This window comes from Triticum dicoccoides, chromosome 4A (genome assembly GCF_002162155.2).
Source record: "Triticum dicoccoides isolate Atlit2015 ecotype Zavitan chromosome 4A, WEW_v2.0, whole genome shotgun sequence".
NCBI lineage: Eukaryota > Viridiplantae > Streptophyta > Magnoliopsida > Poales > Poaceae > Triticum > Triticum dicoccoides.
In genome coordinates this window covers 599,149,835-599,162,528 of record NC_041386.1, presented here as the reverse complement: position 1 = coordinate 599,162,528, position 12,694 = coordinate 599,149,835, and positions in this window count along the sequence as shown.

Sequence of the window (12,694 nt, the reverse complement as noted above, 5' to 3'; positions counted from 1 at the left end):
GGGAATCGGGGCGAAAGTTTCAATCCAATCGGAGTTGCGGATCTCCAGATATATAAGAAACGGTAAGAGGGCAGAATCCCAGAACGCAGAAACAGAGAGAGATAGAGAGACGGATCCAATCTCGGAGGGGCTCATGCCCCTCCCATGCCATGGAGGCCATGGACCAGATGGGAAACCCTTCTCCCATCTAGGGAGAAGGTCAAGGAAGAAGAAGAAGAAGAAGAAGAAGAAGAAGAAGAAGAAGGGGGGCCCTCTCCCGGCCCCTCTCTCCCGGTGGCGCCGGAACGCCGCCAGGGCCATCATCGTGTGACGGCGATCTACACCAACACATATGTCATCTTCACCAACATATTCATCACCTTCCCCCATCTATCTACAGCGGTCCACTCTCCCACAACCCACTGTACCCTCTACTTGAACATGATGCTTTATGCTTCATATTATTATCCAATGATGTGTTGCCATCCTATGATGTCTGACTAGATTTTCGTTGTCCTATCGGTGGTTGATGAATTGCTATGATTGATTTAATTTTCTTGTGGTTATGTTGATGTCCTTTGGTGCCCATCATATGAGCGCGTGCGTGGATCACACCATAGGGTTAGTTGTATGATGATAGTACTATGTATTGGAGGGCAAGAGTGACATAAGCTTCAACCTAGCATCGAAATTGATGCATACGGGATTGAAGGTGGACCAATATATATTAATGCTATGGTTGGGTTTTACCTTAACGAACGTTAATAGTTGCGGATGCTTGCTAATAGTTCCAATCATAAGTGCATAGAATTCCAAGTCAGGGATGACATGCTAGCAGTGGACTCTCCCACATAAAATTTGCTATCGGTCTAGTAACATAGTCAATTGCTTAGGGACAATTTCGCAACTCCTACCACCACTTTTCCACACTCGCTATACTAACTTTATTGCTTATTTATCTAAACAGACCCTACTTTTTATTTACACGCTCTTTATTATCTTGCAAACATATCCAAAAACACCTACAAAGTACTTCTAGTTTCATACGTGTTCTAGGTATAGTGAACGTTAAGCGTGCGTAGAGTTGTATCGGTGGTCGATAGAACTTGAGGGGATATTTGTTCTACCTTTAGCTCCTCGTTGGGTTTGACACTCTTACTTATCGAAAGAGGCTACAATTGATCCCCTATACTTGTGGGTTATCAAGACCTTTTTCTGGCGTCGTTGTCAGGGAGCAATAGCGTGGGGTGAATATTCTCGTGTGTGCTTGTTTGCTTTATCACTAAGTAATTTTTATTTGTTGTTCTTAGTTGTTCTCTATCTTTAGTTATGGATATGGAACACGAAATACCAAAAAAAATAGGTGTACCTGCTACTCATGGAGATGGGGAACCTCCTAAAACCCTCGATGCTGGTTATGTGAAAATTATTATGTACTACTTTGATATTCCTGAGAAAGCCCGATTCAATTATGTAATGGGAGACACGTTGGATCAATGTGAATACTTAAGGGATTATCTCTTGACTCAAAAAGGAAAACTATTATGGTATCAAATTCATATGTTGCATTGGTATGCTCGGGAACTATGCTTGAGATATGACTATACTTGTTGCTCTAGGATGAAGGCTCCACACATTCCCTTTTCATGCAAATATAATGATGATAAAACCTTGGCTTCTTATGCTAATCGTATATATGATTACTATGATGTGGAACAAATAGAAGAATTGTTGCTTTTATGGGTGCTTATGAAATTGAATCTTTGTTTAAAGAGTGTGAAAATTTTGATGATTCAGTTTATAGACCTGAAAATTTAGCTATCCTTAAGTATTTCTATGAGAATTATGAATTCAATTCCGATATTGATGATTTTATTGAGAGAGTCTCCGCTGTCCAAGAAGAGATTAATATTTTGCAGGAGTCTATGGAAGAAGAAATTGATGAAACTGTGAGCTCATTGGATGAAAAAGATGATGAGGAGAGCGAGGAACAAAAGGAGGAAGAGAGGATTGATCACCCGTTCCCACCTTCTAATGAGAGTAACTCTTCAACTCATACAATTTCCCTTCGTGCTTACCGAAGGATGATTGCTATGAGGACTGTTATGATCCCGTTGATTCTCTTGAAATATCCCTTTTTGATGATGCTTGCTATGCTTGTGGCCAAGATGCCAATATGAATTATGATTATGGCGATGAACTTGCTATAGCTCCTTATGTTAAACATGAAATTGTTGCTATTGCACCCACGCATGATAGTCCTATTATCTTTTTGAATTCTCCCGACTACACTATATAGGAGAAGTTTGCTCTTATTAAGGATTATCTTTATGGGTTGCCTTTTTCCATTGCACATGATGATTTTGATGAATATAATATGCATGTGCTTGCTGCTCCTACTTGCAATTATTATGAGAGAGGAACTACATGTCCGCCTCTTTATGTTTCCAACACGAAAAAATTGCAAGAAACTGTTTATACTATGCACTGGCCTTTACTTTGTGTGCATGAATTGTTCTTTTGTGACATGCAGATGCATCGGAAGAGAATTAGACTTCGTCATTACATGATATATGTTACTTTGTGCTCACTACTAAATTACAAATCATTGTTAATTAAATTGGCTTTGATATACCTTGGGATCCGGGTGGATCCATTACTTGAGCACTATATGCCTAGCTTAATGGCTTTAAAGAAAGCGCTGCCAGGGAGACAACCCGAAAGTTTTAGAGATTCATTTATTTCTGTTGTGTTCTTTTATAAAGTTTAAAAATACAAAATAATGTGCCAAGGTTTGCCTTTAGGATATATTTAGATTACTTGTTGGTTTGTACGGTGCAGGACAAAAACTTTGGTTGTAGTGCGTGATTTTACTTTTTTACTGGAACGTCAAACGGTTCTGAAACTTTTTGCACTGTCTTTCTATACAAATTTTTTATTTTTCCTAATTTTGGTAGAATTTTTGGAGTACCAGAGGTATGGTGAATGTTCATATTATTACAGACTGTTCTGTTTTAGACAGATTCTGTTTTTGATGCATAGTTTGCTTGTTTTGATGAAACTATCAATTTATATCAGTGGATTATGCCATGGAAAAGTTATATTACAGTAGATAAAATGCAAGAACAAAATATGAATTGGTTTGCAACAGTATTTAGAGTAGTGATTTGCTTTATTATACTACCGGATCTTACCGAGCTTTCTGTTGAGTTTTGTGTGGATGAAGTGTTCGAAGATCGAGGATGTCTCGATGTGAGGAAAAGAAGGAGAGGCAAGAGCTCAAGCTTGGGGATGCCCAAGGCACCCCAAGTAAATATTCAAGGACACTCAAGCGTCTAAGCTTCGGGATGCCCCGGAAGGCATCCCATCTTTCTTCAACAAGTATCGGAATGTTTTGACGAAATTAGTGATATAGAAGTGAGTCGGGTGATCTTCGTTTTGTTTTTCAGTACTGAAATCAGTATTCAAGTATTAAGGTGGATAATCGCAATACTGAATTTTAGTACCGAAATGAGTGATATAGAACAGAGTCGGGTCATCTTGGTGTTGTATTTCAGTACTAAAATCAATATTGAAATATTAAGGTGGATAATCACAATAGTGAATTTTAGTACCGAAATTAGTAATATACAATTCAGTCGGGTCATCGTGGTGCTGTTTCTGAGTATTAAAATACGAACGGGGTTAATATCAATGCTATTTTTTAGTACCGAAATTAGTGATATAGAATTGAGTCATGTGTTCGTCGAGCTCTTTTTCAGTATTAAAATCAATACTACAATATTAACATGGATAATCGCAGTACCGAATATTAGTAAACAAATTTGTGATATACAGCTAATTCTCATGATCATCGTTCTGTTTTTAAGTCTTGAAATCAATATTGAAATATTAAGTGGATAATCGCAATACTGAATTTTAGTACCAAAGTAAGTGATATACAACTGAGTCGGGTCATCCTGGTGCGGTTTTTTAGTACTGAAATATACTAAATTTTAGTACCAAAATTAGTGATATACAACTGAGTCGGCTCATCGTGGGCTATTTTTAAATACTGAAATCAACATTGAATATTGACGTGAATAATCGCAATACTGAATTATATACCGAAATTAGTGACATAGAACTGAGTTGGGTGATCGTCGTTTTGTTTTCAGTACTGAAATCAGTATTGAAATATTAAGGTGGATAATCGCAATACTGAGTTTTAGTATCAAAATTAGTGATATAGAACTGAGTGAGGTGTTAGTCATGTTATATTTGAGTACTCAAATTAATACTGAAATACTAACACGGATAATCGCAATACCGAAAGTAGTGATCTAGAAGTGGCTCGGGTGATTGTCGTTTTATTTTTGAGTACTAGAATCAGTATTGAAGTATTAAGGTGGATAATCACAATACCGAATTTTAGTACCGAAATTAGTGATATAGAACAGAGTCGGGTCATCTTGGTGTTGTATTTCAGTTCTGAAATCAGGATTGAAATATTAAGGTGGATAATCACAATACTGAATTTTAGTAGCAAAATTAGTAATATACAACTCAGTCGGGTCATCATGGTGTTGTTTTTCAGTATTAAATATTAACGTGGATAATCACAATACCGAGTTTTAGTACTGAAATTAGTGATATATAACCGAGTCATGCGTTAGTCATGCTATTTTTGAGTACTCAAATTGATACTGAAATACTAACATGGATAATCGTATTAGTAAATTTTATGCCGAAATTAGTGATATAGAAGTGAGTCGGGTGACCGTCGTTTTGTTTTTCAGTACTGAAATCAGTATTGAAGTATTAAGGTGGATAATTGTAATACTGAATTTTAGTACCAAAATGAGTGATATAGAATAGAGTCGGGTCATCTTGGTGCTGTATTTCAGTACTAAAATCAATAATGAAATATTAAGGTGGATAATCGCAATACTGAATTTTAGTACCGAAATTAGTAATATACAACTCAGTTGGGTCATCATGGTGTTGTTGTTCAGTATTGAAATGTTAACATGGTTAATCTCAATGCTATATTTTAGTACCGAAAGGATATAGAATTGAGTCATGTGTTCGTCGAGCTGTTTTTCAATACTAAAATCAATACCGCAATATTAACATGGATAATCGGAGTACTGAATATTAGTAAACAATTTGTGATATACAGCTAAGTCTCGTGATCATTGTTCTATTTTTATGTCTTGAAATCAGTATTGAAATATTAAGTGGATAATCGCAATACTGAATTTCAGTACCAAAATTAGTGATATACATCTGAGTCGGGCCATCCCGGTGCAGTTTTTTAGTACTGAAATATACCGAATTTTAGTACCAAAATTAGTGATATACATCTAAGTTGGGTCGTCCTGGTGTTGTTTTTTAGTACTGAAATCAGCAATGAAATATGAACGTGAATAATCGCAATAATGAATTTTATACCAAAATTGTGACACAGAACTGAGTCGGGTGATCGTCGTTTTGTTTTTCAGTACTGAAATCAGTATTAAAATATTAAGGTGGATAACCGCAATATTAAGTTTTAGTATCGAAATTAGTGATATAGAACTAAGTCAGGTGTTAGTCGTGTTATATTTGAGTACTCAAATTAATACTGAAATACTAACACGGATAATCGCAATAGTAAATTTTATACCGAAAGTAGTGATCTAGAAGTGGCTCGGGTGATTGTCGTTTTATTTTTCAGTACTAGATTCAGTATTGAAGTATTAAGGTGGATAATCGCAATACCGAATTTTAGTACCGAAATTAGTGATATAGAACAGAGTCGGGTCAGCTTGTTGCTGTATTTCAGTTCTGAAATCAGTATTGAAATATTAAGGCGGATAATCACAATACTGAATTTTAGTAACGAAATTAGTAATATACAACTCAGTCGGGTCATCGTGGTGCTGTTTTTCAGTATTAAATATTAACGTGGATAATCACAGTACCGAAGTACTGAAATTAGTGATATAGAACCGAGTCATGTGTTAGTCATGGTATTTTTGAGTACTCCAATTAATACTGAAATACTAACATGGATAATCGTAATAGTAAATTTTATGACGAAATTAGTGATATAGAAGTGAGTCGGGTGATCATCGTTTTGTTTTTCAGTACTCAAATCAGTATTGAAGTATTAAGGTGGATAATCGCAATACTGAATTCTAGTACCAAAATGAGTGATATAGAACAGAGTCAGGTGATCTTGGTGTTGTATTTCAATACTAAAATCAATATTGAAATATTAAGGTGGATAATCACAATAGTGAATTTTAGTACAGAAATTTGTAATATACAACTCAGTCGGCTCATCGTGGTGTTGTTGTTCAGTATTGAAATGTTAACATGGTTAATCTCAATGCTATATTTTAGTATCGAAAGGATATAGAATTGAGTCATGTGTTCATCGAGCTGTTTTTCAATACTAAAATCAATACTGCAATATTAACATGGATAATCGGAGTATCGAATATTAGTAAACAATTTGTGATATACAGCTAAGTCTCGTGATCATTGTTCTATTTTTATGTCTTGAAATCAGTATTGAAATATTAAGTGGATAATCGCAATACTGAATTTCAGTACCAAAATTAGTGATATACATCTGAGTCGGGCCATCCCGGTGCAGTTTTTTAGTACTGAAATATACCGAATTTTAGTACCAAAATTAGTGATATACATCTAAGTCGGGTCGTCCTGGTGTTGTTTTTTAGTACTGAAATCAGCATTGAAATATGAATGTGAATAATCGCAATACTGAATTTTATACCAAAATTGTGGCACAAAACTGAGTTAGGTGATCGTCGTTTTGTTTTTCAGTACTGAAATCAGTATTAAAATATTAAGGTGGATAACCGCAATATTAAGTTTTAGTATCGAAATTAGTGATATAGAACTAAGTCAGGTGTTAGTCGTGTTATATTTGAGTACTCAAATTAATACTGAAATACCAACACGGATAATCGCAATACTAAATTTTATACCGAAAGTAGTGATCTAGAAGTGGCTCGGTTGATTGTCGTTTTATTTTTCAGTACTAGATTCAGTATTGAAGTATTAAGGTGGATAGTCGCAATACCGAATTTTAGTACTGAAATTAGTGATATAGAACAGAGTCGGGTCAGCTTGTTGCTGTATTTCAGTTCTGAAATCAGTATTGAAATATTAAGGCGGATAATCACAATACTGAATTTCAGTAATGAAATTAGTAATATACAACTCAGTCGGGTCATCGTGGTGCTATTTTTCAGTATTAAATATTAACGTGGATAATCACAGTACCGAAGTACTGAAATTAGTGATATAGAACCGAGTCATGTGTTAGTCATGCTATTTTTGAGTACTCCAATTAATACTGAAATACTAACATGCATAATCGTAATAGTAAATTTTATACCAAAATTGTGACACAGAACTGAGTCGGGTGATAGTTGTTTTGTTTTTAAGTACTGAAATCAGTATTAAAATATCAAGGTGGATAACCGCAATATTAAGTTTTAGTATCGAAATTAGTGATATAGAACTAAGTCAGGTGTTAGTCGTGTTATATTTGAGTACTCAAATTAATACTGAAATACTAACACGGATAATCGCAATACTAAATTTTATACCGAAAGTAGTGATCTAGAAGTGGCTCGGGTGATTGTCGTTTTATTTTTCAGTACTAGATTCAGTATTGAAGTATTAAGGTGGATAATTGCAATACTGAATTTTAGTACCGAAATGAGTGATATAGAACAGAGTCAGGTCATCTTGGTGCTGTATTTCAATACTAAAATCAATAGTGAAATATTAAGGTGGATAATCACAATAGTGAATTTTAGTACAGAAATTTGTAATATACAACTCAGTCGGGTCATCGTGGTGCTGTTTTTTAGCATTGAAATATTAATGTGGTTAATCTCAATACTATATCTTAGTACCGAAATTAGTGATATACAATTGAGTCATGTGTTCGCCGAGCTGTTTTTCAGTACTAAAACCAATACTGCAATATTAACATGCATAATCACAATACCAAATATTAGTAAACAAATTTGTGATATACAACTAAGTCTCTCGATCATCATTCTGTTTTTAAGTCTTGAAATCAATATTGAAATATTAAGTGGATAATCGCAATACTGAATTTTAGTACCAAAGTATGTGATATACAACTGAGTCGGGTCATCCTGGTGTGGTTTTTTAGTACTAAAATATACTTAATTTTACTACCAAAATAATTGATATACAACTGAGTCGGGTCATCTTGGTGCTGTTTTTTAGTACTGAAATCAGCATTGAAATATTGACGTGAATAATCACAATACTGAATTTTATACCGAAATTAGTGACATAGAACTGAGTAGGGCGATCGTCGTTTTGTTTTCAGTACTGAAGTCAGTATTGAAATATTAAGGTGGATAATCGCAATACTGAATTTTAGTATCGAAATTAGTGATATAGAACTCAGTCCGGTGTTAGTCGTGTTACATTTGAGTACTCAAATTAATACTGAATTCTAACACGGATAATCCCAATACTAAATTTTATACCGAAAGTAGTAATCTAGAAGTGAGTCCGGTGATTGTTGTTTTATTTTTCAGTACTACAATCAATATTAAAGTATTAAGGTGGATAATCGCAATATCGAATTTTAGTACCGAAATTAGTGATACAGAACAGAGTCGGGTCATCTTGGTGGTGTATTTCAGTACTGAAATCAGTATTGAAATATTAAGGTGGATAATCACAATACTGAATTTTAGTAGCAAAATTAGTAATATACAACTCAGTCGGGTCATCATGGTGCTGTTTTTCAGTATTAAATATTAACGTGGATAATCACAATACCGAGTTTTAGTATTGAAATTAGTGATATAGAACTGAGTCGGGCCATCCTAGTGCGGTTTTTTAGTATTGAAATATACTAAATTTTAGTACCAAAATTAGTGATATACAATTGAGTCGGGTCATCTTGGTGCGCTTTTTCGTACTGAAATCAGCATTGAAATATTAACGTGAATAATCATAATATTGAATTTTATACCGAAATTAGTGACATAGAACTGAGTCGGGTAATCGTCGTTTTGTTTTACAGTACTGAAATCAGTATTGAAATATTAAAGTGGATAATTGCAATATTAAGTTTTAGTATCGAAATTAGTAATATAGAACTGAGTCAGGTGTTAGTCGTGTTATATTTGAGTACTCAAACTAATACTGAAATACTAACACGGATAATCGCAATACTAAATTTTATACCAAAAGTAGTGATCTAGAAGTGGCTCGGGTGATTGTCGTTTTATTTTTCAGTACTAGAATCAGTATTGAAGTATTAAGGTGGATAATCGCAATACCGAATTTTAGTACCGAAATTAGTGATATAGTACAGAGTGAAGTCATCTTGGTGTTGTATTTTAGTTTTGAAATCAGTATTGAAATATTAAGGTGGATAATCACAATACTGAATTTTAGTAGCGAAATTAGTAATATACAACTCAGTCGGGTCATCATGGTGCTGTTTTTCAGTATTAAATATTAACGTGGATAATCACAATACCGAGTTTTAGTACTGAAATTAGTGATATAGAACCGAGTCATGTGTTAGTCATGCTATTTTTGAGTACTCCAATTAATACTGAAATACTGACATGGATAATCGTAATAGTAAATTTTATGACGAAATTAGTGATATAGAAGTGAGTCGGGTGATCGTCGTTTTGTTTTTCAGTACTCAAATCAGTATTGAAGTATTAAGGTGGATAATCGCAATACTGAATTTTAGTACCAAAGTATGTGATATACAACTAAGTCGGGTCATCCTGGTGCGGTTTTTTAGTACTGAAATATACTTAATTTTACTACCAAAATTACTGATATACAACTGAGTCGGGTCATCCTGGTGCTGTTTTTAGTACTGAAATCAGCATTGAAATATTGATGTGAATAATCACAATACTGAATTTTATACCGAAATTAGTGACATAGAACTGAGTAGGGCGATCGTCGTTTTGTTTTCAGTACTGAAGTCAGTATTGAAATATTAAGGTGGATAATCGCAATACTGAATTTTAGTATCGAAATTAGTGATATAGAACTCAGTCCGGTGTTAGTCGTGTTACATTTGAGTACTCAAATCAATACTGAAATTCTAACACGGATAATCCCAATACTAGATTTTATACCGAAAGTAGTGATCTAGAAGTGAGTCGGGTGATTGTTGTTTTATTTTTCAGTACTACAATCAATATTAAAGTATTAAGGTGGATAATCGCAATATCGAATTTTAGTACCGAAATTAGTGATATAGAACAGAGTCGGGTCATCTTGGTGGTGTATTTCAGTACTGAAATCAGTATTGAAATATTAAGGTGGATAATCACAATACTGAATTTTAGTAGCGAAATTAGTAATATACAACTCAGTGGGGTCATCGTGGTGCTGTTTTTCACTATTAAATATTAACTTGGATAATCACAATACTGAGATTTAGTATTGAAATTAGTGATATAGAACTGAGTCGGGCCATCCTAGTGCGGTTTTTTAGTATTGAAATATACTAAATTTTAGTACCAAAATTAGTGATATACAATTGAGTCGGGTCATCTTGGTGCATTTTTTCGTACTAAAATCAGCATTGAAATATTAACGTGAATAATCATAATACTGAATTTTATACCGAAATTAGTGACATAGAACTGAGTCGGGTAATCGTCGTTTTGTTTTCCAGTACTGAAATCAGTATTGAAATATTAAAGTGGATAATTGCAATATTGAATTTTAGTATCGAAATTAGTAATATAGAACTGAGTCAGGTGTTAGTCGTGTTATATTTGAGTACTCAAATTAATACTGAAATACTAACACGGATAATCGCAATACTAGATTTTATACCAAAAGTAGTGATCTAGAAGTTGCTCGGGTGATTGTCATTTTATTTTTCAGTACTAGAATCAGTATTGAAGTATTAAGGTGGATAATCGCAATACCGAATTTTAGTACCGAAATTAGTGATATAGAACAGAGTCGAGTCATCTTGGTGTTGTATTTTAGTTTTGAAATCAGTATTGAAATATTAAGGTGGATAATCACAATACTGAATTTTAGTAGCGAAATTAGTAATATACAACTCAGTCGGGTCATCATGGTGTTGTTTTTCAGTATTAAATATTAACGTGGATAATCACAATACCGAGTTTTAGTACTGAAATTAGTGATATAGAACCGAGTCATGTGTTAGTCATGTTATTTTTGAGTACTCAAATTAATACTGAAATACTAACATGGATAATCGTAATAGTAAATTTTATGACGAAATTAGTGACATTGAAGTGAGTCGGGTGATCGACGTTTTGTTTTTCAGTACTGAAATCAGTATTGAAGTATTAAGGTGGATAATTGCAATACTGAATTTTAGTACCGAAAAGAGTGATATAGAACAGAGTCGGGTTATGTTGGTGTTGTATTTCAGTACTAAAATCAATATTGAAATATTAAAGTGGATAATCACAATACTGAATTTTAGTACCGAAATTAGTAATATACAACTCAGTCGGGTCATCGTGGTGCTGTTGTTCAGTATTGAAATATTAATGTGGTTAATCTCAATGCTATATTTTAGTACCGAAATTAGTGATATAGAATTGTGATATGTGTTCGTCGAGCTGTTTTCAGTACTAAAATCAATACTGCAATATTAACATCGATAATCGCAGTACTGAATATTAGTAAACAAATTTGTGATATACAGCTAAGTCACTCGATCATCGTTCTGTTTTTAAGTCTTGAAATCAGTATTGAAATAAGTACCAAAGTAAGTGATATACAACTGAGTCGGGTCATCCTGGTGCTGTTTTTTAGTACTGAAATATACTAAATTTTTAGTACCAAAATTAGTGATATACAGCTGAGTCGGGTCATCCTAGTGCTGTTTTTTATTACTGAAATCAGCATTGAAATATTGACGTGAATAATTGCAATACTGAATTTTATACCGCAATTAGTGACATAGAACTGAGTCGGGTGATCATTGTTGGTGTTTAGTACTGAAATCGATAGTGTAATATTAAGGTGGATAATTGCAATACTGAGTTTTAGTATCAAAATTAGTGATATAGAACTGAGTCAGGTGTTAGTCGTGTTATATTTGAGTACTCAAATTAATACTGAAATAGTAACACGAATAATCGTAATACTAAATTTTATACCGAAAGTAGTGATCTAGAAGTGAGTCGGGTGATTGTGTGTAAGTGCATCTAGTGCCCCTTAGTGATTTTGGTGTATAGAAGACTTATAGGTTAAGGGACTAATGCGTTTGTGAGTGTACACAGGTCTATAAGTCTATGAGGAGTTTGATATTTACAGAGAAAGTCGACCCCTAAAAATGAAGTTCTTCGACTGAAGACTTTGGATTTCTGAAGACTTTCTGAAGACTTTGGAAGTGAGAAATTGGTGTGACCTTCAAGACTTGGTATTCATTCGAGGAACATGCACTGGTAGAAAAAGGGCCTGTTGTCCCGGTTCGTAAGGGCCTTTAGTCCCGGTTCCTGAACCGGGACTAAAGTGTCGGTACTAATGCCCTGTCCCTTTAGTCCCGGTTCAATCCAGAACCGGGACTGATGGGCCTCCACGTGGCCTGTGCGTGGAGCCCAGGCAGGAGACCCTTTGGTCCCGGTTGGTGGCACCAACCGGGACCAATAGGCATCCACGCATCAGCATTTCTGTGGCTGGGGTTTTT